This window comes from Myotis daubentonii, chromosome 2 (assembly GCF_963259705.1).
Source record: "Myotis daubentonii chromosome 2, mMyoDau2.1, whole genome shotgun sequence".
Lineage (NCBI taxonomy): Eukaryota > Metazoa > Chordata > Mammalia > Chiroptera > Vespertilionidae > Myotis > Myotis daubentonii.
In genome coordinates, this window is record NC_081841.1 from 59,422,119 (window position 1) to 59,448,193 (window position 26,075).

The window sequence follows — 26,075 nt, forward strand, 5'->3', positions numbered from 1 at the left end:
TAATAGCTTGCAAGTCTATCCAGTTTTTATCATCAGGAACTATCAACTCCGTAATACATACATGAACAAACTTTATAACCCTGTGGGCTCTTGGGCTTTGACCTTGAAGCCTTACAAAAATACGTTGATTTTATTTTCTAAAGATTTTTAGCAATTCCAAGACTTGATTCAGGAGTTGAAAGCGAATTTTTCAAAATGCTCTCATAATTGCTACCATCCTTCTTTGGTTTTATTGTGCTCTATTCTGGGAATTAGTCTTTAGTTGCTCTGCCAATTTTTGTTTAGTACAGAACAGTGCATTGTTTTGCTCCTGTCTTATTCCTCCTCTTATTGTTGCTGGTGGAAGGGGGTTCTGGCGCTGTCACGAGGAAAGCATTTTGGAGGACCTACAAGAGAAGATGAGGTCTGGTGGCAAAATTCATTCAGGAAGCAAAATTAAAGAAGTTCCCCAATGCCCTATATCCGTCCCTCTCACCGTGGAAAAATCAGAGCCAGAAAGAGTCAATGTTCAGAGATTCGGTGCAGTGTTAAAACTTAGTTCAGTGGAGCATCTGGCTGACTTAGCTTGTGTTCCTGCTGCAATCCATTGCTTTGCCGCTGTTCCGAGGCTCCTGCTGGAGCCTGTGTGTAGGGTCTGCAGGGCCAGTGGTCATGCGGCTTCTAGGGCCATGCGGCGATGGAGAGAGAACATGAGTGGACAGGGCAAGTTCAGGTCTCAAGCCAGGGACAGAGAGCTTCTTTGTCCACCTGGAATTTTGTATTCTCTGGCTTGGGAGGAACCAGGAGCTCTTTCAAAATAGCCAATCAGCTTCCCAAACTGTTGCGGGCTTCTGATGGGGTCCATCCCTAGCCAATGATCTTTTTCCCCGGTTAGACTGACAGGCCTGTATGGTCCAGCACTTTTCCCTGCACCATTTTGACTTTATTGCTCATGTTCTTACCTCTCCCTGTGCTTTCCCTTCGCCCCCTACACAATCTGGTACCGGTTGTGGGGGAGGGGAAGGTGTTAATCCCCTTGGAGGGGCTATGCTGAGGTTTCTCGGGTTTGAAGTTGTAGCTTCCTGGTGAAGCAAACAGGCCTTTGCTTCCCTGCTGATTATGCTCAACAATGTCTGACTCTTCCTTTGCTTCCTTTCCCATCAATAATTAGCTAAGGAAGGGAACAGGTTAATGTTCTCACAGATATTACTGTGTATAAACAAGAAAGCAAACATAAAACTACAACACAAAACTCTTGTGATCGTGAGGGAATTGAAACCATTCTGTGTAACCACAATGATGTAGCGAAGAGCAATATCGCCAATAAAAAATGACAGTCATTTTCACTGCATCATCATGGGTTTACAATTACATTCCTACTTGAAGCAACTTTAACCGATGTTGACCTATTTCTCAGCCTTCTGCCTCCTTTAAATGTTTGTAAGGAAACCCGGGAATGTTGTTAGAAACAAAAAAGACGAGGAAATGTGTGATTTACCCTTTGTATTGCATCATTGATTTTTGAGGGGAGTTTCATGATTTCAACTTATATATTTTCTCTAAATTTTGGTGAATGTGCCTTTTGTCATTTGAAATGAAATCTTATGTTAACTTGAACTCCATACTCTGACAGAAAAAAAATATTTTATAATTTTACTTTTCCAAACATGTGATTGTTATTTTTGTTTTGTGAAATTAAGTGACTGAAATTCTGAAGGGAAAAAAAAAGTAGTGCTTTTCCTAAAATACCCTTGAATTCTATCTACCCAAATAACAGGCGGTTTCATACCACCCATGCCAACTGTTTGTAGTGTGTAGGATTTTTTTCAATGATTTTATTTTTCCTTTCTACCATTTGATTGACAGGCATAATGAAAGTCATTGGCAGCCCCTATCAGAAACAAGTGCTGCCATGTATTAAGAATTGAAAATACCTTTCATCTTGGTGGCCTAATAAAGAGACTGATGTTCTAAATGTCTTTTCCAAAAATGTAAAGAGAATATTTTGGTGCTTAAGCAAAGTTCCCTCAGGAACCTGTATATACAGGCATTTTGAGAGGAACTGCGTGTATGAAAAATGACTTATATGAGTAATTTGAGAAGGCTAAAAGGTTTCTAATTGAACAATATATGGAGTACAGCATTTTTATAGAATTTAGTGCTTCCATGGACATTTTAGAGAGAGTGGAAGGGAAAGGAAGAGAGAGAAAGAGAGTAACATTGATGAGAGAAAGAAACATCACTCAGTTGCCTCCTGCTCACCCCATATGGGGAGTCTGGGGCCGGGCCTGTAACCAGGGCATGTGTCCTGACCCGGAATTGAACCAGAAGCCTCTCAGTGCATGGAACTATGCTCAACCAACTGAGCCACACCAGCGAGGCAAAATGAATCTTGTATTAACGCTTTTAACCTGAACTTTTTTGTCTATAAATTGGAGATATGATAGCTGCCAGGATACCCTGTAGTGAGAACTATATGACATAGCACATACATAGTACTTACCTAGGTAAGTCTCTATCCTGCCCCCACAGAGGCCTTACTTAAAGACATTAGTTTAAGGAGCCATTTCCCCCTCCCTTTATTCCTATGCTCATTTTTCAAATATATTTTTATTGATTTCAGAGAAGAAGGGAGAGGGAGAGAGACAGAAGCATCAATGATGAGAGAGAATCATTCATCAGCTGCCTCCTGCACACCCCAAACTAGGGATCGAGCCCACAACCGGACATGTGTCCTTACCAGAAATCAAACTGAGAACTCCTGGTTCATAGATCGATGCTCAACCACTGAGCCATGTTGGCTGGGCTGCTTCTTTTCTAATTTACTTCATACAAATCAATTCTTTTAATTTGTATTTTAATTTAATTTGTATCTCCTGCCAGGGCAGAGATGTTGTGTATTAATTTGCTGCCAAATTCTCCTGAGTCTAGTCTTATACATAGTATTAATTAATTCATACATTCATTCAAAAGTAGTTCTTAGAACTTACTTTGCTTGAGATGTTGAAAGTGTGATGAACAAAAATGAAGTCCCTGTCCTCATGGAACACAAAACTAGTTTTTGCATTAATAAGTGAATATTTTTTGATGGGTCCAAATTTATTCTAAAATTGTGCAATAGTTTCTAGGGCTATTAATATATATGTGCCAGAATAGAAATAGAGTTAATCTTTGTTGTTGTTATGGTTTTTTTTTAAGTATGTTTTTATTGACTTTTTTTTAGAGAGAGAGAGAAAAAAAGAGGGTTAGAGAGATAGAAACATTGATGAAAGATAAATATCGATTGGCTGCCTCCTACATGTTCCCCACAAGAAATTGAGCCCACAATCCAGGCATGTGCCCTGATCGGGAATTGTTCCTGCAGCCTCTTGCTTCCTGGGTCGATGCTCAACTGCTGGACTGTTATGTTGTTTTTTCAAAATCTTGTCTTTATGACTTTTTTACTTTTAAACATTCAAGGGAGTCATTTTAGCATGGATATTTCTGATTTGGGGAGAGACACTGAAGTTACTAGGTATCACTTGATCTTACTTTTTCCATTTCTGAAAAGAGGGAGTCAATTCTCATGCTTTTCTACAACCTAGGGCTTAATGAACCATTATTGATTGTGTGTCAGCTGTGGTCTCTCCTTGATGTAATGAACAAGGCAGTTTTGAGCTTGTCTTTGGTGAGAAGATGCACAGTAAAGTTGATACTCCACCATTTTGGAATATCAATACTGGATCCATATGACCTGAAACACTGAATGAAATCTAGCAAAGCAGATGTTTCCTAATATTGTTTTTAATGGTGTTAAGAGAAAAGTATTTGAATTTACAGATTAAAAAAAATTGTATTGTCAATTCATTTTAATTTAAACAAAATCTTAAATAAAACCTTTCCTACACATTTGTATGCTGCAGACATACTTTGTGAATTGATGTAACAATAGTTTCAAAAATAAATTTTCACCAGTGGGAAATGGGGTAGAGGGAGGCAGAAGAGGGTGGGTGGGGGATAAATGGTGATGGAGGGAGACTTGACTTGGGATGGCAAGCACAGTACAATATACAGATGACATATTGTAGAATTGTACACCTGAAACCTATAATTTTATTAACAAATGTCACTCCAATAAATCCAATTAAAATAAATAAATAAGTAAATAGACTTGCTGTCTGTATGCATGCACGATCATTGGTTTCTGTGCTTCATATTGATCCTCGGACTTGGAATGACCTTCCTGTCCTTTTCATCCATTGATTCCTCCTGATCTTTAAGAAGCATCGCTTTTTCTAAAATTCTGTCACTGTCCTTTGCTTACCCCAGGCTGGTTAGATACTCTTTCTCTGTGTTTTCAAAAAGCCACACACTTAATTATTTTACTTACTTTACTACATTTTTCAAAATTATCTATTTCTAGGTTTGTATCCCCTAATTAGATTATGAGCTCTTTGATACTGGAGACCTCATTGTGATCATCGTTTTTAAAAAACATATTCTTTTGCACCTCCTTTATGAACTCACCTATTTTTTTTAAATGTTTTTATTGATTTTTACACAGAGAGAAACAGAGAGGGATATAGAGATAGAAACATCAATGAGAGAGGAACATCATCGATTGGCTGCCTCCTGCATGGCCCGTACTGGGGATCAAGTCCACAACCTGGGCATGTGCCTTGACTGGGAGTTGACCCAGCAACCTTTTGGTTCCTGGGTTGACTCTCAACTGCTGAGCCACATCAGCCAGGCTGTGATAATCTTTGTAACTCTATAACCTAACACAGTGTCTGGTCATAGATTGTCTTAGTTTGTTCAGGCGGCTGTAACAAAATACTAGAGCCTGGGAAGCTTATAAACAACAGAAATTTGTTTTTCACAGTTCTGGAGGCTGTGCCAGCAGAGTCAGATGAGGGTCTTCTTTTAAGTCACAGATTTCTCATGTGTCCTCATGTGGTGGAATAGGCAAGGTAGCTTTTTGGAACCTCTTTTATAAGCCACCAAGCCCATTCCTAAATACCACACCCTACTTCTTAATTCCATTATCTGAGACATTAGGTTTTCAACATCTGAATTTTTGGAACACAAACATTCAAACCAGAACATAAATGGTGCTCAGTGAATAAATGGATGAATGAATGATGTGGATTGAAATTGGACCTGATTCTTTGAAAGTACAATCGAGAGGGGAGACACATTTCAGAGACAACTACTCTTTCCATTTGATAGTGGTTGAAGTTATGGAATAGAAGGGTGAAAATGAAATGAAAGTTCATTGAGGAAGAGCATACAATGTAGGCCAGAGAATTGCACTAACCATGAATTAAGATTGTGGTTATGGAGACCAATTGAGACAGATTCAAGAATAGTTCTGAAGAATTTGAAAATCGTGTACAGAGTAAAGTGTTGAAAGTAATTAAAAGTAACGTGTTTAAACAGCTTATAATATTTGGGAAAACACGCACAAAGCTGTTAGAAAATTCATTTTAATGCCATAAATTATTGATGAGTTATTACTGTCCACGTATGCTCAAAATAGATGTTTTGTCAATTTTTAAAGACTGGGATAGTTTGAATTCGTATAATACACTTAAAAGCTATATAAAATATTGATACGTGAAGTTACCTACCACACTAAGGCCTTACTTCATGCTTTGGACTGAGCTGCATACTTTTGTATGCACTATCTTTAATACTTACCTCTGTTTACATTTTACAGACGAGAAAACAGTGTTAGAGAGTTTAATCCACCTTAAATACCAGATCTGGCATTCAATTTATTTCTTTTGATTTGCAAATCAATGCTTTGTTATTCTACACTATACTGTGTCTCAGTGAGTTTCTGAAATATGTTTACTTTTTCAGCATGAATGTAAAGTGACAAGCATAAATGTATATAAATTTAGTTGTAGCTCACATGGTCTTCCATTCATTCATGTGTCAAACATTTGTTGGCCTTCTAAGCTCTGTGCTAGGTATTGCATATACAACCATGCCCTTGTGAAATTTATAGACAGGCATTATAAATATAAGGAACTGTATAATAACAATTTTCATAAATGCTATGAAGGAAAATATAGTGCCTTTTATTAAGTACATTACAGAGCAGGGTCTACGTGTACTTTCTTTCCTGTGGGCAAGTGTAATTAGATTTGTAATATAGCTAACTGTAACCCAAGAAGATGCTTAAAATAGCTTTAGCTAAGTGGGACCACATCAGTGTAATTAAGCTGAACCTTTTGAAAACATTGGTCTTCCAGCAGCCTTTCCACAGAACAGAAGAAATTTTGGTGAACTGAGGAAAATTGTGGCCAAATTTTCAGCTTTTTGTTTTAGCTTTGGAAGCTGACTTTGAGACTATCTCAGCAATGATGTACATCCATTAAAAAAAATGCAATAAATATCCATAGAGATGATGATGACACTGCCCTTTAGAGAGCAGTCTCTCTCCTCTTGCAACTCTGAGCATGTGGGGTGGGTGATTTTGTACTGGAAATATTGAGTATTTGATAAGTTTGAATATTTGGGTGATATTTAGCATAAAATATAAATAGCAGCCAGACAGGAGAATGTATGTCATTAAGAACGTAATAAAGCTGGATGATCAAAATAAAACAACCAAAAAAATCTTAAGCCGAGGCCGGTTTGGCTCAGTGCATAGAGCGTCGGCCTGTGGACTGAAAGGTCCCAGGTTCGATTCCGGTCAAGGGCATGTACCAGGGTTGCGGGCGCATCCCCAGTGGGAGATGTGCAGGAGGCAGCTGATCGATGTTTCTCTCTCATCGATATTTCTAGCTCTCTATCTCTCTCTCCCTTCCTCTCTGTAAAAAATCAGTAAAATATATTTTAAAAAAAAATCTTAAAAAACAAACACGAAAAAACAAAGCAAAACGATGCAGAACTTTACTAGATGTTAATTACAATCTAGGTTCTGGCTTTATTGTAGTTCAAAGGTTATAAAATCCCAAATTTCAGTTTCAGAAGTTACCTCGGGCTTGTATTATAATGATATTATAAGTAACTGGTACAAAAGGAATTCATGAAAATTGCAGAAAAATAAATAATCTCTGTTTATTCTAGTTTGATTTTCCTGCCAGCAAATGTGTGTTAAAACTTGACTCATTTTCCCCCTCTCCCCTTTCAAAATTTCTTCATAAACAGATGGAAAACTGGTGATTTCCTGACAGTTGGGGATTTTTTTGTAATTATCTGAAAATCTGAAAGGCTTCAGATTCAATTTCTTTGCTTTCAGGGAGCAGTTGAAATGCTTTTCAATAAACATAAATGTATATGAAAGATAGAAGTTAATCAAGAAATCTGATATCATAATTGAGCCTCATCATCTATCAACTTGATATTGTGAGGCTTCCCTTTTATCTAACGCCTTTCCTGAACATCCTCACTGCATCAATACTTCTTTTTTTTAAAAAAAATATATATATTTTATTGATTTTTTACAGAGAGGAAGGGAGAGGAATAGAGAGTTATAATCATCAATGAGAGAGAAACACTGATCAGCTGCCTCCTGCACACACCCTACTGTGGATGTGCCCGCAACCAATTCCTTGACTGGAATCGAACCTGGGACCCTTTAGTACGCAGGCCGATGCTCTATCCACTGAGCCAAACTGGTCAGGGCTGCATCAATACTTCCTATCATCCTCGCCCTTATGTCTTCCTTGTGTATACTCTCACAAAGGAGGAACTCTTAAGATTAAGGAGGAACTCCTGAGGAATCAATAGGAGCTTGTCTAATAGAAAAATGAGAAGAGGATTTCTTGATAGGCATGGATACCTAGTAAAGCAGTAAAGACATGAAGGTATGAAATAACATGGAATGAGCTGGAAACAAATGAATTCAGTGTTGTTAGACTATATGTTGCAAGGGAAGAACTGACATTAGAGGAAAATGAAAGGGAAAGGGCCTGATGGCAACAGCACAAATGTCAAGGAGAAATTCTCACAAAGCGAGTGAGGGTCTATTTGGTGACTAGGAAGTTTATCTCCACTACTAGGGGAGGTGGAATTGAATGAAGGATTAATAGAGATATAGAAATGTGTACAGGTAACAACAAGACATTGGGAGACTTCATGTCTGTTCTGATGGCTTTTATTTTCTCTGTGAAGAAGATGTCAGGTTAACTACAGGTAATGAATGGAGGTTGTTAAGGAACTTGAGGAGAGGGGAACATGGTTATAATTGTAATGGAAAGGACAGGAAGATACCAGGAGATGTGAGAAAAGCTTCCTGGAGAGGCATTGAAGGTCATGCTGAAATTGGAATCTGTGAATGTGCAATGGCATCAATCTGTGCAGGTAATCCATTTTTTTCTGGTTCTACTCAGTACTATAATTGTAAGGTCCATTCTGAGTTTGGAAGTTTCAGACTTCTTGTTGAAGGAAGATAAAGGTATAACTTGAGAATGTTGGTTATTACAGGTGACATTAATGTTTACTAAGTACTTAGAATGTCTTAGGAACTTAGTATAGTAGGTACATTGTCACATTTATCCCCTTCTTTCTTATGAGGTATGTGTATTATTCTTAGTTTTAAAAATTGGGCCAGCAACCCTGACCAGTGTGGTTCAGTTGGTTGAGCATTGTCCAATGCACCAAAAAGTCCTTGGGCTCGATTTCCAGTCAGAACACATGCCTGGGTTGTAGGCTCAATCCCCACTAGGGGGGTTGCAGGAGGCAGCCGATCAAGGTTTCTCTCTCGCATTGATGTTTCTCCTTTCTCTCTCTCTCTCTCTCTCTCTCTCTCTCTCTCTCTCTCTCTCTCTCTCTCTCTCTCTCATCAATACAAACATTTAAAAAAATTGAGGATCCAGTTAAGTAATTTTTCAAGGTATTTTACCAAGAAGTACGTGGAAGAACTGGAATTTGAATAAAGATCCAATGTTGCAGCTGAGCAGGGAAAAACTGAGGTTAGAAAAGGGCTAAAAGTTTGGGAGAAGATGTGTCAAGGAAGTGAAAGGTTTCAAGGAAATTTCAGAATAGGATTGATAGAATAATAGTTTTAAGGTTGCAAAAAAGATAGAAAACTAATTGGGAATATCAATGTTTAAGAGTTCAATGATGGCACCTTTCAGAATAGTCATAAGGTTCAAGAAATGGGAGTTACTGAAACGAGAGTGGATTGGAGATCATGGATTCTCTGGCTAGCTTATTCATTGTAATGCATGGGTATTGATTATAAATGTTGATTATGGTTGGACTTTAGAGTGAAGAGAAATGTATTTTGAAGAAAAGACCTGAAAGCTGAGGAGTCTCAGTATTCAGGTGAGATAGCTTGGTGAAATGAACTTAAGAAAATATTCCCCCGCCCCCTGATGAGTTGAAGTAGTAATAAAACAAAAGCCACAGATCAGAAATGGACTATGCTGAGCCGCTGTTCTGGCCACGAAGGTATGGAATTTGCATTCATTCAAGAGGATTTTATTTAAGTCAGATCCTCAAAGAAGAAAGAATGCAGAGACAATAATTTTCAAGTTAGGAATAAGGAAGTTGTTTATTTAAAAAAAAAAAAAAAGTCAGGGAGGGGGTGGCTCCAAAGGATACAATGGAAAATGTTAGGAAGGACATCAGCAGTGATGTGGTAGGGTGGAAAATATGGTCTGAATGGAAAAAAACACATACTATGAGGATGATATTGAGAAAGACTGGTGATTAGAGGAAACAGTTTATTTAGGGCTTGACAGCAATAGAATCAAGAGGCATCAGTGGAATTAGTTGGCTTCAGATTTTAAATGGAGCTTTGATTTATAGGTGTTTTGCTGTTTTGATTCCAAATAATGACATGACCTGACTCAGCCACATTAATGTTTGAGCTAAGTGGGGCTGGCACTGTCCAAAGCTCTGTAGGTATTGGGTTGATACACATACTCGGTCATTCAATGTAAGATGTGCGTAAAATTAATGAGATTTATACCTCTGGTTTTGTGTCCTTGCTTGATAATATTTTCTTTAAAAATTCTAAACTTGATATTAGTACATATTGACAGACATCTTTTTCTAATGTTTCTCTTATTCAAAACATTGCACTGTAATGATTTAATATTTAGTATTCAGGATTTATATATCATCATCTTTTGATTACTAGGACAGATTCCTGCTAATGATATTTAAAAGCAACAAAATCTTACCTGAGTACTTTGATTACTACTGTAACACAAATTAAGAAATTTAAATTGGATCTGTAGATTTACCTGTCCCACAATATCTGAAAAGGAATGGTGGCTTATATGAAAAAAAAAAAATAAAGGGACTTATATGAAAATACAATATTTTGCAAGTGCTTTTTTAAAAAATATATTTTTATTGATTTTAGAGAGGAAGGGAAAGGGATAGAGATAGAAACATCAATGATAAGAGAGAATCATTGATCGGCTGCCTCCTGCAAGCCCCTTGCAGGAGGGGATCAAGCCCACAACCCAGGCATGTGCCCTTGACCAGAATGGAACTCAGGACCCTTCAGTCCACAGATGGACACTCTATCCACTCAGCCAAACCAGCTAGAGCTGCAAGTAAAAGTCCTTATAAAAGTCATCAAAGTTTAGCAATAGAAGTGTTTTAATACATCAGATAGTCCAACCACCCATTAGTTGCTAATGCAGGCATTCAGGGTCTTTTCATGAACAAGATGTCTTCTAACTGAATGGTCATTGTGGAAAGGGTCAGCAAAATCGAGGTTGAAATATTGTCTCCTGCCCTCAAAATTCTGTAACCCTGAGAACTTGGTTTCTCCAAGCTAAGAGTTTCCTGTTCTGTAAAATGGAGATGTTAGTATTATCAAAGGGTAACTAGGAGGATTGGAGCAGACTATTTAAGCTGTAGATATCTCTATCAGAGGTTCTATTTACATGGAACAAAAATCTCTCTCTGTGTAGTTTTCTAACCCATTTGCTGCATGAAACTACATTAGGACTGAAAATAATCTAAAAACTAACTTTCCCACTGAGTTCAATTTGTGATGTTTATACAACAACCTGGGCTTTGACAACTCGATAATAACAATAGTTTATTTTCCCAAAGATAACTAATGAATATCCAGGACATGCCAGGCAAGGCTATGCAGGAATTCCATCAAAATCAGTCATCAGAGGAGTTCCATCTATCTTAGGAATCTCCTGCTTTAGTGTCCCTGTTTGCTTAGATGTAGCCTGGGTGCACCCCCTGGGAAGCGTGGACTCTGTAAATCCAGCAATGGGCTTCCGAGCTCAGCAGTTTGGGCGCTTGGTCAATTACACTTCCTCCAGTCAGAGATCTTCAAGGCATATTCTTAAGAGCACCACATCCTATTTATCCACTCGAATCATATGTAAAAATAGTATTGCTAAAGGCTCCGGTGTACAATTTGCTTCATCGAATAAAACATAAATGTCAATTTGGCTGCAGGGGAGATGGTAGCTGACAGAAGCTGCTACCTTTTGGCTCCATTCTCATTTTCCCATATGAGTCCCCCTCACAGCTACCCCTATCCACATCATAGAGCTAGATAAACCATTTATGGTGACACATCACCAAGACAAGCTCACTAAGATATGCTTTCAAAATGTGTTTTGGTTTTGTCCCTCTTCATGGTTAATTTTCAATATGGTGCTAAGGAAATTGTATTTGTTTTTAACACCAGTTGATTTTCTCTCATTGAGACTCCCTCATTTAGAAGGGCAGACAATTTATATTTCCATAACAAAGATATGTAAGTAAAATTAGTGCATTCAATATTTTTGCTAAAGTTCTACAATCGAAACTATTTGACTTAGTGTTTTTTCAATTTATTTTCATTTTAAGATGGTGTAAGTCATTTCCTTATATTCCACTCATAATTTTATTGCACTTGTTTAGAAAGTTTAGGTTATAGTATTTATTAAGGAGTTCAGTAGAATTCCTTCAAGTTGGTCATGAAAATGGCTATATACGGTAGTTGTAAATAGCTTTAGAGACTGTGTCTCCTGTGACTTTCAAAGATCACCTTTGGTGGTTGTGTAAACTTAAAACAATGAATTTGTTTTTGGATATCTAAGAGTGGTGTGGTACTCTAGCCTGTCATTTAACAACAAAAGAAATTCTTCTGCTTGCCATATGCTCTCACATGCTTCAACCTTGGGTCGGTCAGCCACTGATCAGCTGATGTGATTTTACATGTTTGCCTTGATTATTTATAATTCACTTTAAGTTCTCTTGTAGTGTTTGCTATTTGTTTCCAAAACAAACATGTCTTCTGTGTTTGTGGGGAAAGAAAAGAAGGAGATTTAAAGGGAAATACCAGATGGGTTCTCAGTTATTTTTTTGACTTAATTGCTAATGCTAACTGCTATCATAAACTATGGAATTATGAATTAGGTGTTAATGAATATTTCATTCAAGAAACTTTTAAGCCCTAATGAACACTAAATATTTAAAAACATGGTTGGATGATGCTGTTAAGTTAAAGTGAATTTTTTTTTTCTCCTAAGAGAGTAGGATTATCTGCTGTTTTCTCCTGAAAATTTGAGTGTGGATTTACATAGTGTTAAATATTCCTTTTAACTTTACTTTGGTCTCTAAAAACAGTTCCTTAACTTAGGCAGATTTTTTTTCTACTTTGTCAAATATGTCATTAAAATGACCTACTTAGCTGTTATATAAATTTTTATTTTTATTCGTCTATAGGTAATAACCAACCATGTGTAAACATGAATAATAGAGGGGTGGGCAAAAGTAAGTTTACAGTCATTCATATGAAAAAAGACATGCAGGTTATGATTATTATAAAAGCTTTATTAACTCAAAAGAACGTTACAACTGTAACTTACCCTGTATATTTCTTCCTCTACATCATACATATTTAGCTCCTTTAATAAACACCTTTGTAAAAACATGTTTTATTTATTTCTTAATTTAAACTTGTTCATGTTAGAAAAGATCATGAACCCTGACTATTGCATTTTAGTTGCAACTAAAGTTCCCAAGTTAATAATTATGAGATGACTATGTACCAGACATAGAACTTTATATACCACAGAATATTAAAAAAGCAATATTGAAATAGCTGCTGGTTCTTTTTAAAAAGTATGGCCATTTAAATTACAAAATTAAAAATATCATATTTTTATACCTGGTAATTAGAGAAAATATTGGACATTAACTCAGCTTTCTGTAGGCTGGGAGATGCCTGTATTTTTGCTTCCTCTTTGTATTGATTTTCCATAATGGAATTTCTCTTAGCTTTTGGACTTTTCTAGAGATATAACCAAAGCTTTTAGTATTGGGTTTATATTAAGGGAATTATAAAGCAAGTTGTTGTTTTTTCAGTAATTAAAAGTCTTTGTAAAACATATATATGATTTAGAAATGTATTCAAAAGGGTCATATATACTAACTTTTGCAGAAGGTGAAGGTTGCTCAGAAGTTAAAAAGCCATGCCAAAATAAAAATAAAAAACATTTTATTTCTTTTTAATTACCTTTCATAAAAATATTTATTTAGTAGATATGATTATGTAACTGTAAAATTAGTCCTTATTTTTTACATATCAGTTCATAAATACATGCTTTTTTCCCAGCAAAATATATATCATTCTATATAATAAAAGAGAAACATGGTAATTAACCGTAACTTCGCTACCATTCCCATTGGCTAATCAGCAGGATATGCAAATTAACTGCCAACCAAGATGGAGCTCCCCAACCCCCTGATCGGCCCTGCTCTGTGTGTGACAGGGATGTGGCGCCGCAACCTCCCCATCGACCCTGCCTTGAGTGTGACAGGGGGCGGTGCCCCAACGCCCAATCGGCCCTACCCTGAGTGTGACTGGGGGTGGCATCGCAACCTCCCAATCCGCCCTGCTCTGTGCATGACAGGGGGTGGCGCCCCAACCTCCAATCAGCCCTGCTCTGAGCCTGACAAGGGGCTGCACCTAGGGATTGGGCCTGCCCTCTGCCACCCAGGAGCAGGCCTAAGTCAGCAGGTCATTATCTCCTGAGGGGTTCCAGACTGTGAGAGGGCACAAGTGGGGCTGAGGGACACCCCCATCCCCCATCAGTGCACAAATTTTTGTGCACCGGGCCTCTAGTGTATATATATATATCTCCTAGCTAATAAAAGAGAAACATGCAAATTGACCATACTCCCAAATGCTTCCCATTGGCTAATCAGCAGGATATGCAAATTAACTGCCAACCAAGATGGCGGCTGGCAGCCAGGCAGCTGAAGCGAACAGGAGGCTTGCTTGCTCCAGTGATGGAGGAAGCCAAGGTTCCCGGCCTGGGCAGCCCAGCCCTGAACTCCGGATGCAACAAAGATGCAATTATAGAAGCTAAACAAGCTCTAGGTACCTGCTTTCAGGCAGCGGGCTCAGAGCTTAGAGCGGCAGTGATGGTAACATAGTTTCAATTATAGAAGCTAAACAAAGCCAAGATATCTGCTTTCAGCAGCCGAGGCCTCAAGCTAGAGCTGGCCTCAGAGCTAAAGCTGGCTCTCAGCTCCAGTGACAGCCATAGAAAGTAAATAAATCCCAGAATAAAAAAAGAAAAAGAAAAAAAGGAGAGGCTGGGAGTTTCAGTCACCCGCCAGCCTGAAAATGGCCCTCAGCCCCTCATCCAGACTGGCCAGGCACCCCAGTGGGGACCCCCACCCTAAAGGGGGTGCGGGCAGCCTAAAAACATCCATCAGTCCATCATTCAGGCTGGCCAGGCACCCAAGCGGGACCCCCACCCTGATCCAGGACACCCTTCAGGGAAAACAAGCCGGCCCCAGGCCACTATCCTATACTACAGGCAGGGCGGGACAGCACGAGCTACCATCTGGGCCCCATGTGCAGCCCTGGGCCATAAGCCCCGCCCCGAGCCAGGACCCCTATGTGCCACCTGAGCCCCCAGCCAGGACCCCCGTGCTAAGCCCCGCCCCCAGTTGGGACCCTATAACTATTGGAGAGCAGGAAAGTGCCACTGGGCCCTGGGTTGCTGCGGTGATCCGGCCATCAGTAAGTAGAAAATTGCGGCCTGTAGGGAGCCCCAAGCTGCGCCTGATCCAGGAGCAGGAAAGCCCGGCCTGAGGGCAGCCCCCAGCTGGGCCTGCTCCTCGGTCGCCATGGGGATCCAGGAGCAGGAGAGCAAGCCTGGCCTGCGGGCAGCTCCAAGCTGGGCCCGCTCCCCGGTTGCCATGGATACCTAGAAGCGGGAAAGCCCAGCCTGTGGGCAGCCCCCTGCTGGGCCTGTTCCCCTGTCGCCATGGCGATCCTGGAGCAGGAAAGCCCGGCTTGCAAGCAGCACCCTCATCCTTGCTATGGCTCAAGAGAGAGTACAACATGCAGTGGAGGCCAGGGGCCTGAGAGATCAACACAGAGGGGCTCCTGCTCCAAGCCTCCATGGTGTGGCTGAGGGCAGGCCCCCAGCAGACACACACACACACACACACACACACACACACACACACACACTGCTTGTTCTGAGCATCCAGTGTGGCTGGGAGCAGACCCCCAGTGGGGACACAGACACACACACACACACACACACACACACACACACACACACACACGGGGTGCCTGCTCTGAGCCTCTGCTGCCAGACTGTGGCCATCAGTAGGACATCCACTGAGGGCTCCTGGACTGTGAGAGGGCCAGGCTGGGCTGAGAGAACCCCCACCCTCCAGTGCACGAATTTCATGCACCGGGCCTCTAGTGTGTGTGTGTGTGTGTGTGTGTGTGTGTGTGTGTGTGTGTGTATATATATATATATATATATATATATATATATATATATATATTAGGGGCCCGGTGCACAAAATTCGTGCACTGGGTGTGTGTGTGTGTGGGGGGGGGGGGAGTGTCCCTCAGCCCAGCCTGTCCCCTCTCACATACTGGGAGCCCTCAGGCGTTGACCCCCATCACCCTCCAATCGCAGGATCGGCCCTTCATTTCCCCCCATCACTGGTTCTGCCCCCAGCCCAGGCCTGATACCTCAGGCCCAGGCATAAGGCCTGGGCAGGGGACCCCCAGACCCCTCCGATTGATGGCTCTGCCCCTTGCCCAGGCCTGATGCCCCAGCCAGAAGCGTAGACCCCCATCACCCTCCGATTGCATGATCGGCCCCTTGCCCAGGCCTGACGCCTCCGCCAGAGGTGTCAAGCTTGGACAGGGGACTCCCTTCTCCCCCCGATCACTGGCTCTGACTCCCGCCCAGGCCTGAAGCCTCTGGCCCAGGAATCATGCCTGGGCAGGGGACCCCCATCTCCCTCTGATCGCTTGCTCCACCCCCCGCCCAAGCCTGATGCCTCTGACCCAGGCTTCAGGCCTGGGCAAGGGGACCATCATATACCCCCAATCCCCGGCTCCGCCCCCCAGCCCCCCACCCAGACCTGATGCCTCGGCCAGAGGAGTTGACCCTCATCACCCTCCGATCACCAATCACTGGATCGGCCCCTTGACCAGGCCTGAGGCCTCCAGCAGAGGTGTCAGGCCAGGGCAGAGGACCCCCAGCTCCCCGCGGTTGCAGGCTCCGCCCCTGCCCAGGCCTAACGCCTCTGGCCTAGGCGTCCGGCCCGGGCAGCGGGGACCCACAGCGGCAGCGGGGGGCACCGTGATCGCGCGGGCTCCGACCCTGCCCCTGCAGGACGCCTCTGGCTGAGGCGTCCGGCCCGGGCAGCGGGGACCCGCAGCTGCAGTGGCCCCGCGATCGTGGGCTTCGCTTTAGGCCCAGGCAAGGGACCCCTAGCTCCCGGGACTGCCAGCTTCGACGGTGCCCAGCTCCCATCGCTGGCTCCACCCCTACTTCCTGCTATCACTGGCCAGGGCAGAAAAGGCACCTGATTCTCCGATCATGGCTGGGGGGCAGGGAAAAGGCGGCCCCAGGGCCGCCTTTGCCCTGCCCCCCAGCTCTTAGCTCCCCCCTGGGTTTCTGATCACTGTCAGTGGCAGGGGGCTTCTTCCTGCTTTCCCTTTCGCCTCCCTGCATTGTGCCTACATATGCAAATTAACCGCCATCTTGTTGGCAGTTAACTGCCAATCTTAGTTGGCTGTTAATTTGCATATAGCCCTGATTAGCCAATAAAAAGGGTATCGCCGTACACCAATTACCATTTTTCTCTTTTATTAGTGTAGATATATATATATATATATATATATATATATATATATATATATATATATATATATACTAGTATAAGGAACATTTCCCCCACCTACCCCCAGTAACATGTTTCTTGGTGTTTGAATTTTTTTTATTTTTATTTTTTGTACACAGAGAATAGGGAATTTCAGAATTTTTACACACATTTTAGCAAACAAGTTTTGATCTATAGACTTCTTGGTGCAGTAATGCAATGGCAATCCCCTCTGGTGCCACAGGCCCATATTACTACAAGGAAGTGTAAACACTAATTTCTTAGGAGGTGAGGCCAGCCCCACAGGAACTTCTCTTACATCCCTCTGGTCTACCATAATTCATAAATATCTAGATTTCTTTCCCTTAAGTGAATCATTAGATGTTAAAAATGGAACAACAGAGTCACAAAGGGTCACATGCTTTTCAGCAGAAAGCATTCTCCCTCACTAGGCGACTACCACAGTGCAGACCTGACTGCCCGAAATTATGCTCAGGCGGTTAGTCAATATTGTCTGCATCTGGTTATGGAAAAGGCTCTCTTAAAAAAAAAAAAGAAATCCAAAGTGCACAGTGAGAATAAATCAAAGCTTTTTTGTTTGTTTGTTTCAGCATCAGTTTCATCTAAGCATCTTTCAAAGCGAGGACTGATGAGCTGCCTTGCCTTTGTCCTCCCTACCCTCCAAAACTAAAAAACATTAAATAAAATAAAAATAATAAAAATGTCAAGCAATTTAGACATTGATCAGCCTGGTAAACGAATTCTGCCAGCAAACAGAAGTCCTACTGTTGTAAAGAAAATTGGTAAGACAAAAAGTACATATTGTTAAAGTAAAAAAAAATTCAAACCTGCAAAGAATTTTTGTTAGTTTATTTGAGCCAAATTGTCGACAATTGCCAGGAAGCAATATCTCAACGGATTAGGTCAGTGCTCTGGAGAGTGGAGAGTTACATCTATATTTATGCATTGCAATCAAAGGAGGGACATAGATGGGCTACATGAAATCCATTGGTGATAGACTAGAGAGGCAGGAGAAAGCAAAGCAGGGAAACCTCTGGGATTGGATATAAAGTAAAATGATAGACACATACTTAGGTGGGTGCAGGAACAATTAACATGATAATGAAGGGATTTGTGGTATCTGTCCTGGCACCCAGGCACATTAGGTTGTGCCCCAAGGGGTCCGGAAAAAGGGTGGTTACAAGTTACCTAGACATTTCAAGGGTATGTTATCACAGATGCAAAAAGACAGGTAGGCTCAGTTAAGGTAAAGTTTGACCTTGTCGGTGGAGATACTAGCCTAGGATGTAACTACCCACCATAACTGCTTTTCGATAAAGTTTAATTTCAGACCATCCTTTGTAGTTACTTTGTAGGTCTCTGAGTTTGCAAGACCTCCATGCAGGCCTTCCCTGAGCTTGTCAGGTTAGCATGTGGCCCCTTTTGTCAACAATATGATGACCCAACTGCTGTGTTGTTGGGTAATTTATAAGGTTGATCTCTGACTTCATTGATGTAAAATTCTATTGGAAGTATTAGGGCAGCCATACAGAAAAGGATCATTCCAGTAAATGCTATCCATCGAGCATATTCTGTAGCTTCTCTTCGCCAGTTCGAAGCCACCAGCAAACAGTGTGGTGATAAAAAACAGTGCGGTGACCCACTTCTGGTGAAGCTGAGGTGGGATGCATATATGGTCTAGTTCAGTGATGGCGAACCTATGACACACGTGTCAGAGGTGACACATGAACTCATTTTTTTGGTTGATTTTTCTTTGTTAAATGGCACTTAAATATATAAAATAAATATCAAAAATGTAAGTCTTTGTTTTACTATGGTTGCAAATATCAAAAAATTTCTATATGTGACACGGCACCAGAGTTAAGTTAGGGTTTTTCAAAATGCTGACACGCCGAGCTCAAAAGGTTCACCATCACTGGTAGTTCATGGATTGTTTGACACTGTCGCACCAAGGCCCACAGTGAGTGCTCCCTCAGCCTCCCCGGTGTTGATCCAGTTGGGGTTGGTGATGCTGGTGATGGTGAAAATATCAGCAGCAAGAAAGAGACATCCTGATATGATGGTTGGTTTATCCATCTCCTTGCCTTACTCCCCGAAACACCCCATTCCCAGGCAGGCCATGGCCTCCCGCCCCATGAGCCCCCACAGGGGCCGAAGTCTCCACGCCACTCGCACCCTTCGCCCTCCCCTGAACCAGCCCAAACACAAGCTTTAAAAAAAATATATGTTTTTATCGATTTCAGAGAGAGAGGAAAGGAGAGGGAGAGAGAGATAGAGACATCAATGATGAGAGAGAATTGTGGGTTGGCTGCCTCCTGCACGCCCCCTACTGGGGATCAAGCTGGCAACCCAGGCATGTGCCCTAACGGAATTGAACCGTGACCTCCTAGTTCATAGGTTGATGCTCAACCACTGAGCAACACCTGCTGGGCAAGAAACAGATTCCTTTTAGGGTCTTTTTTTGTTTTTGTTTAAGAAAAGGTACACATGAAAGGAAATGAGAAAACTTTTGTTGCCCTATTTTTGCGCAGCAAAGTACTGTAAATTAAAATTGCATGAAAATGATTGTAAATGAAAATTAAGTCTGATATTCTAATATTCTAGAGTAAAATCAGGGAATTTCTAAACTCACATTTTTTAAAACATACAATTTTATTGATTTCAGAGAGGAAGGGAGAGAGAGAGAGACAAAAGCATCAATGATGAAAGAGAATCATCAATCGGCTGCCTTTTGCGCACCCCCCCACTGGAGATTGAACCCACAACCTGGGCATGTGCCCTGACTGGGAATCCAACCATGACCTCTTGGTTCATAGGGAAACACTCAACCACTGAGCCACGCCGGCCAGGAAAAACTCACATTTTTAAAATAAGTTTATAGTTAAGATAAAAAGGAAAGAAAAAAAAAAACCTTTTTATCTTATCATTCTCAAATATTAGTAACATTTTATCTCACATTAGATAAACTATGAAGGTTGTTTCTTAGGCATGGGTAAAGAATGTGATTACACAGGCAAATGTGGATTGTAGCAAATAATACCAATATATCGTCATCTCTGTAAATGAAATGAGCTCAGAATTGTATATTTCAGTGGTAGTCACTAAAGAAAGAAATAAAGTTAATTATAGTAAGATGTTATATCCTTAAAAATGTTAACTTAACTACTAGTATATAAAATTAGGCTGTATAAATAATACCAGTAATTTTTAAAAAATATTATTTTAAAATTGGTTCTAAATTCTAATTATTACTATAAGGAAGTTCTTGGCATGTGGATTAGCATGTTTTCATGTGCTATTTACTAAATGAGACAGTTCTGTGCACATCGTCTTCTTATTACAGTCTTGGAGCTTACACAGTAAGCAGATTGACTGCCAGTCCAAGTTCCATTCATTTGAGACTACAATGTTAAGGTTCTCTGGTCAAATCAGGTAACATTACAAGTGCCATTTAAATGACATTGCACCCTTAATAAATACTATCACCTAAAATTTCTAAACCAGTGCAATACAATTATGAGTGGAATCTAAGGAAATGACCTTGCAATTATCTTTGATTATATGTATGGGACCAGGGTAATCACCAGGGACTTGACAAATGAAGAAGTGAGAGCATGAAAAGGACTGAGCCTAATCTTGATGGTTTGAAAATGGAGGAACGCAGTCACAAGCCAAGGAATGCGGGTGACTTTCAGAACCTGGAAAAGTCAGGAAAAGCCAATTCTCCTCCAAAACTTTCGCTGATAGCTTGGCGTTAGCCCGGTGAGACTTTTGACCTCCAGAACTGTAAAATAGTAAATTTGTGTTGTTTTAAGCCACTCACTTTGTGGTAGTTGTTTATAGTAGCAATAGAAAACTAAAACAGCCTGGCAAGTTTGAGAGTAGAGTGGTTGATGCCAAGGTGATATTAGGTCAATCATGGAGCTATTTGCCTCTTTGATTTCTTAACTTTTGTCCGTTCTAAGTGTTTGATTGTTGAGGTTTCTCATAATACATCATATGGTTCCCTTGGATACATGGTTTAACTAAGGGAACTGATTTGTTCCTGCCTATTCCTTATGAGTTGAGGACGAAGACTATATATCCAGAATATCAACTTCAATCACAGACCTATTGATATGTGGTTAAAAAAGAGACACAAATAATCACATTCTGTGCTTTTAATTAAATGAAACTTGTTTTTCCGCAAATGCATATGGCATCTTAGCGTTGCTCTTTAGTCAATTCCTTCAACTGCTATTTTATAATCCCATTCCTCCCATACTTCACTAATTAGTATGTCATTTGCCTGGATACCAGTAAACATCACAGGAAGTTAAGAGGACTTTCTTCCAGGCAGACTTAAGTGTGTGGAGATCTTTGTAATTTATTTTACATGGATTGTGGATTTTATAGGTAGATGTCAATGCTGATTATCAAATGATTAGGCTTTTTTTAAAGTCTGAATGGGTCAGATATATACACTTTTGGCAGAGTATTAAACCTAGGACATTTTAAAATTATATTTCTTTTTCTCCATTCATATTATGGCCCAGAAAGAATGATTTGAGATTTCCTGTTATGAGCAAATCAGTCACATTTGCTAATGTGTCCATGGAAAATCTGGTTAATAAGTGTATTGGTTTCAGATACAGGGAAGCTTATCTATGATATTATCCTGATCATGGAATCCTAACAATCCTGAACAGCTTTATGATGTTATGGCAGATGCATTGAATAAGTGTCATGATTTTGTTTCTTACCTATAGAATATGTGAATGGTTGAGGTAGAGTTAAATTACATAATGTATTTCAGTATATGAGAACTCTAATAATACTTTATACCTCTTTTTTACTTTAATAATTCTGGCTTGTTAACTGTGCATGAATCTACCTTTCATCATGGAAGAGTGACTGTATGAGAAAAGAGAACCTGTCTTATTTATCCTGGCATCTCTCCTATTCAAAACATAATAACTTTTGTATGCTAGCTACTCACTAAATGTTGGTTAAATTGATTCATTAACATGGGGGGGGGATAGATTCAACTACTAATGGAGTTTCTAATTTGAACTTGTCTCCAAAACTTAAGTTTTCCTTTTGGATGAATAGAATCAGCCCTGGCAAAATTATCATGTAGTATAGACCCTCCTTTGTAGGAGGACACATTTGAAAAAGAAATGTCGGTACTAAGCTTGCTTAGTTTTTTTTCTTCCAAAGTCAACAATCAGATGTGGAACAGACTGAAGTGTCATTTTACAGAAGTGTCTCCATTAGGAAATATGAAGTCCGAAGGTGAGACGCCTGAAACTCAGAGGGGTTAGGGAATTTGTTCAAGGTAAGAAGAGTGCAGGTTTGCACACAAGCTTTCTCACACTAGATCAGATGCTTTCTTTTGAATCCTTCAGAATAGGGTGAAGAAGGATAGCAAGGAGTTACGTTACACCATAGGAGGCATAGCGTGTTCTCCATGGATCAAGGCTAGTAGGAGCCAGGGCCCTGATAAGAGGCCAGAGAAGCAAAACAGGTCCACGGGCTCTGTCTTTTGCTGAAGTGGACGCCAAGGAAGTCTGTTTACAGAGGAAAGCAGAGAGGGAAAAAAAAAATGGAACCATAGGAATTTTATCAAGTCCTAGGGCATGGCTCTGACTCCTATAAACTGCCTTTGCCATATGATCTTAGATTACTTTATTTTCCCCAGCTTTGTTGAGATACAGTTGACATATGGCATTGTGTAAGTTTAAGGTGTACACTGTGATGACTTGAAACAAGTGTATATTGTAAAATGTTTACCATGATACAGTCAATTAACATGTCCGTCACCTTACATAATTGCCATTTTATTGTTATGGTGAGAACATCAAAGCTCTACTCTCCTAGCAACTTTGAAGTAAACAGTTCAGTGTTAACTGTAGTCACCATGCTGTACACACACACACATACACACACACACACACAAATCCCTGGCACTTATTCATCGTATAATTGGAAGTTAGCACATCCCATTTCTTTCCCCACCCTTCAGCTTTTGGCCACCACCATTCTACTCTCTGTTTATAGATTTCATATATAAGTACAGTTTTTGCCTTTTTCTGCCTGATTCATTTCACTCAGCACAATATCCTCAAGGTCTATCCATGCTGTCTCAAAAGGTAGAATTCCTATTATTTTTATGTCTGAATTACTTACATATCATACATATGTCTTTATCTTCTGTTATAGATGTACATGTCTTTTTCCATTTATCCATCTATGGACACTTAGGTTGTTTCCATATCTTGCCCATTGTGAATAATGCTGTGATGAACACAGGAGTGCAGGTATCTCTTTAAGATAGTGATTTCATCTTTATCCGTATACCCAGAAGTGGGACTGCTGGATCACGCAGTAGTTCTGTTTTTAATTTTTTGAGGACTCTCCATACTGTATTCCACAGTGGCTGCACCAATTGGCATTCCCACGAATAGTGCACCAGGGTTCCCTTTTCGTCACATCCTCTCCACCATTTGTTATCTCTAGTCTTTTTGACAATAGCCATTCTACTTTTCTTATTTATAGTCCATGGTATCAGCATTTGAAAGTTTTATGCTTTCATTTAAAAGAAAATTTTATTTAAAATTTTTAAAGCTTTAATTTACTTTTACTAAAGATATAATGTTATTTTGAAGTGTGGGAGAATCTCATACCTGGTGAGTGACATGCGAATGGGCCAGTGGATGCAGTGTTGCCTTAAACTCCATATACTCAATTTTCTTAATGTCTAATGCCTTTGTAGTGTTTTTAAAACCAGGAGAGATAATGGCTTTTAGCTTACTAATGACAGTGAAAAGCCAAAGCACATCAAAACACCTATGTTAGTATTATTGCCTTTAACAATAGATAGAACTATACACTTGATCATATTATTTTATTTCATATCCCTTGGTGTGTGTTTGTGTGTGTGTGTGTGCATGTGTGTGCAATGCACACACCGATGTTTGTGGTGTTTGGGTGTTGGCAAGGGGAGGTGAAGAGTTATTGACCTGTTTTAACTAGAAGTGCGTAATGGTCTGAGCTTGTATTAACTGTACAATTTAGTCAAAGATATTGAGGCTTTATGCAAGTAGAGAGATTGGAGGTTGGGATAACAATTGGAAAGCTACCAAATTGATGGAAATTAAGTGGTGCCTGTAGGAAAAAGGAAAAGGAAATAGATGTGTTGCCTGAGGAGAGAGGGTTTTTCCACAGTATTGCAGGGAATGCATTCCCAGGCTACACATGCAGGAGGACTTGAGGTGTAGTGGCAAGATTTATTGGGGTTAAAACAAAAGACTGTTCCCAGGAACCCACGGTCTCATCCACAGGCAGGTGGCTCAGTGCCCTCTTGCTGCAGAAGAAGTCCAGCTTCTGGGCCTGTAGGCTTGCACTTGTCCACACCAAGCCCAGAAAGAGGCCCAGGGCCAAAACCTCAGCACCTGAGGCTCCGGGGGTCCAGCACAGTCTGTTCCTGTCCCGTGTGATCTGCCCTGTACTTTGGGCCCCCAGCAGCTGCTAAAGGGAGAGAGTGCCAAAGCCTCTGATCTTTGTTAACCTTTGTTTATAGTTACTTAGGCTTGGAGAGGAGTAAACTTTCTTTCAAACTATCCAGTCACTTTCCAGGATCTTCCAGGGTTTCGTGCCCTTATCCTATCTGATCTTTTCCCCAGAGTTTCCCAGGCTAGACTCCTCCTCTTTTGGCTTCTACTTTGCATGCCTCATCGTTTCGCCTCTTCATCTGGATTCTTCTGTGCGTGCACATGTTAGAACTTCTCCCTGACTCTTTATTCCTTCCCTTCAACCCCCCACCCTTGTAATCCTGGCTAATGGGCCAGTTGTTCTCCCCAGGAGATTGGAAAGCTGGTCTTCCCTGCCTGCTTGGGGATTAATGTCCCTTTGGTGGAGGATGTGGCTGTCCCTGGGGCGTCTCTGAAACTGTGGCTTCTAGACTTAATCAGGCTTAGTCCGTTTTGCTCCCCTCTCTTTTGTTAATAACTAACTAGTGACCTATGTGGAAGTAGAATCTACTAGAATTGACAACTTTGATTTAATGGTCGAGAGGGAGAGACAGTGTTGCTGACTCTGAGACTTTTGAGCTGAGTCACTGGCCAAATATTGGTGCATTTATTTAATAGAAAGCCGTGAGACCACAGTGCATGCTGAGGGCGACATCAGCGAGCTAAGTGAAATCACAGGTTCTGATCTAGAGAATATTTTTAAAGCCCTTTCTTTTTTTCTTTTTTTAAAAGCAAAGAGTCCTTTATTTCAAGCTAGCTCGAGCTCCCCATCCACCACACTCACTGACAAAGGCAAGCCAAGTGGCAGAGAGCGAGGCCTGATGGGACTGTGGGTTTTATAGGGGGGTGGAGTAAGGGCAGGAGAGGGGACTGTGGGCCCCGCCAATTGGCCAGGCGCGAGTCGGTGTCTCATTACACAGGATGTGGTCATAGTGATGGCGTGCACTTCCCTTGATTATCATTGGTTAGTCCAGAGAAATCCTGGGTGTGGCTAGCAGAAAGGCTTCCGGGAAGAAGCCTTGCCAAGCACATGGCTCTGCCCAAAAATGGAGGGCCCAGGGTAAGATGGAGGGCGTAGTCCTCGCCCTCTTAGGGCAAGCTGAGCCCGGGCTCCAGGGGCCAGTCCGGTTGCCAGGGGTCCAGCAGATCGGCCAGTTCCAGCCCAGATAGGAAGTCCATGTCCTCTGTCTCATCCCCGGGGGTGCCGGCGACCGTCTCCTCCATCTCGGGCGAGGGCAAGCGCCCCCCACCGCCGCCGCCACGCCCCCCCCCTCCCGTCCTCCAGCTCGGTCTCGTCGCCGCACGGCTGCTCGCAGCAGGGAGACCTGGAGGCCGCAGGCTCTTCCTCCACCACCGCTGCCGCGCGGGTCCGGTCCGGGGGCGGCGGGCGGGTGGCGGCCTGCGCCGGGCTCTCGTAAAGCCCTTTCTTTATGAACATGCTTCCTGTATTAGATGAACATGGCATGTTCTTGGTGGGGTGTTCTCCGTGTCCTCACCTATTGC

General features: G+C 41.3%; 1 protein-coding gene across 5 annotated transcripts in view; it reads left to right on the forward strand.

The window, feature by feature from the left end:
• The window catches only part of SLC16A7 (solute carrier family 16 member 7), a 162,229-nt gene that overhangs the window by 46,097 nt on the left and 90,057 nt on the right, over nt 1-26,075 (forward strand). Inside the window, exon 3 of one of the 5 annotated variants that reach the window (XM_059683441.1) lies at nt 17,652-17,843. The exons of the other annotated variants lie outside the window; for them this stretch is intronic. The gene's annotated coding sequence lies outside the window, so the exon portion shown is untranslated. The remainder of the gene's footprint in view (nt 1-17,651; nt 17,844-26,075) is intronic. 5 annotated transcript variants of the gene reach the window in all.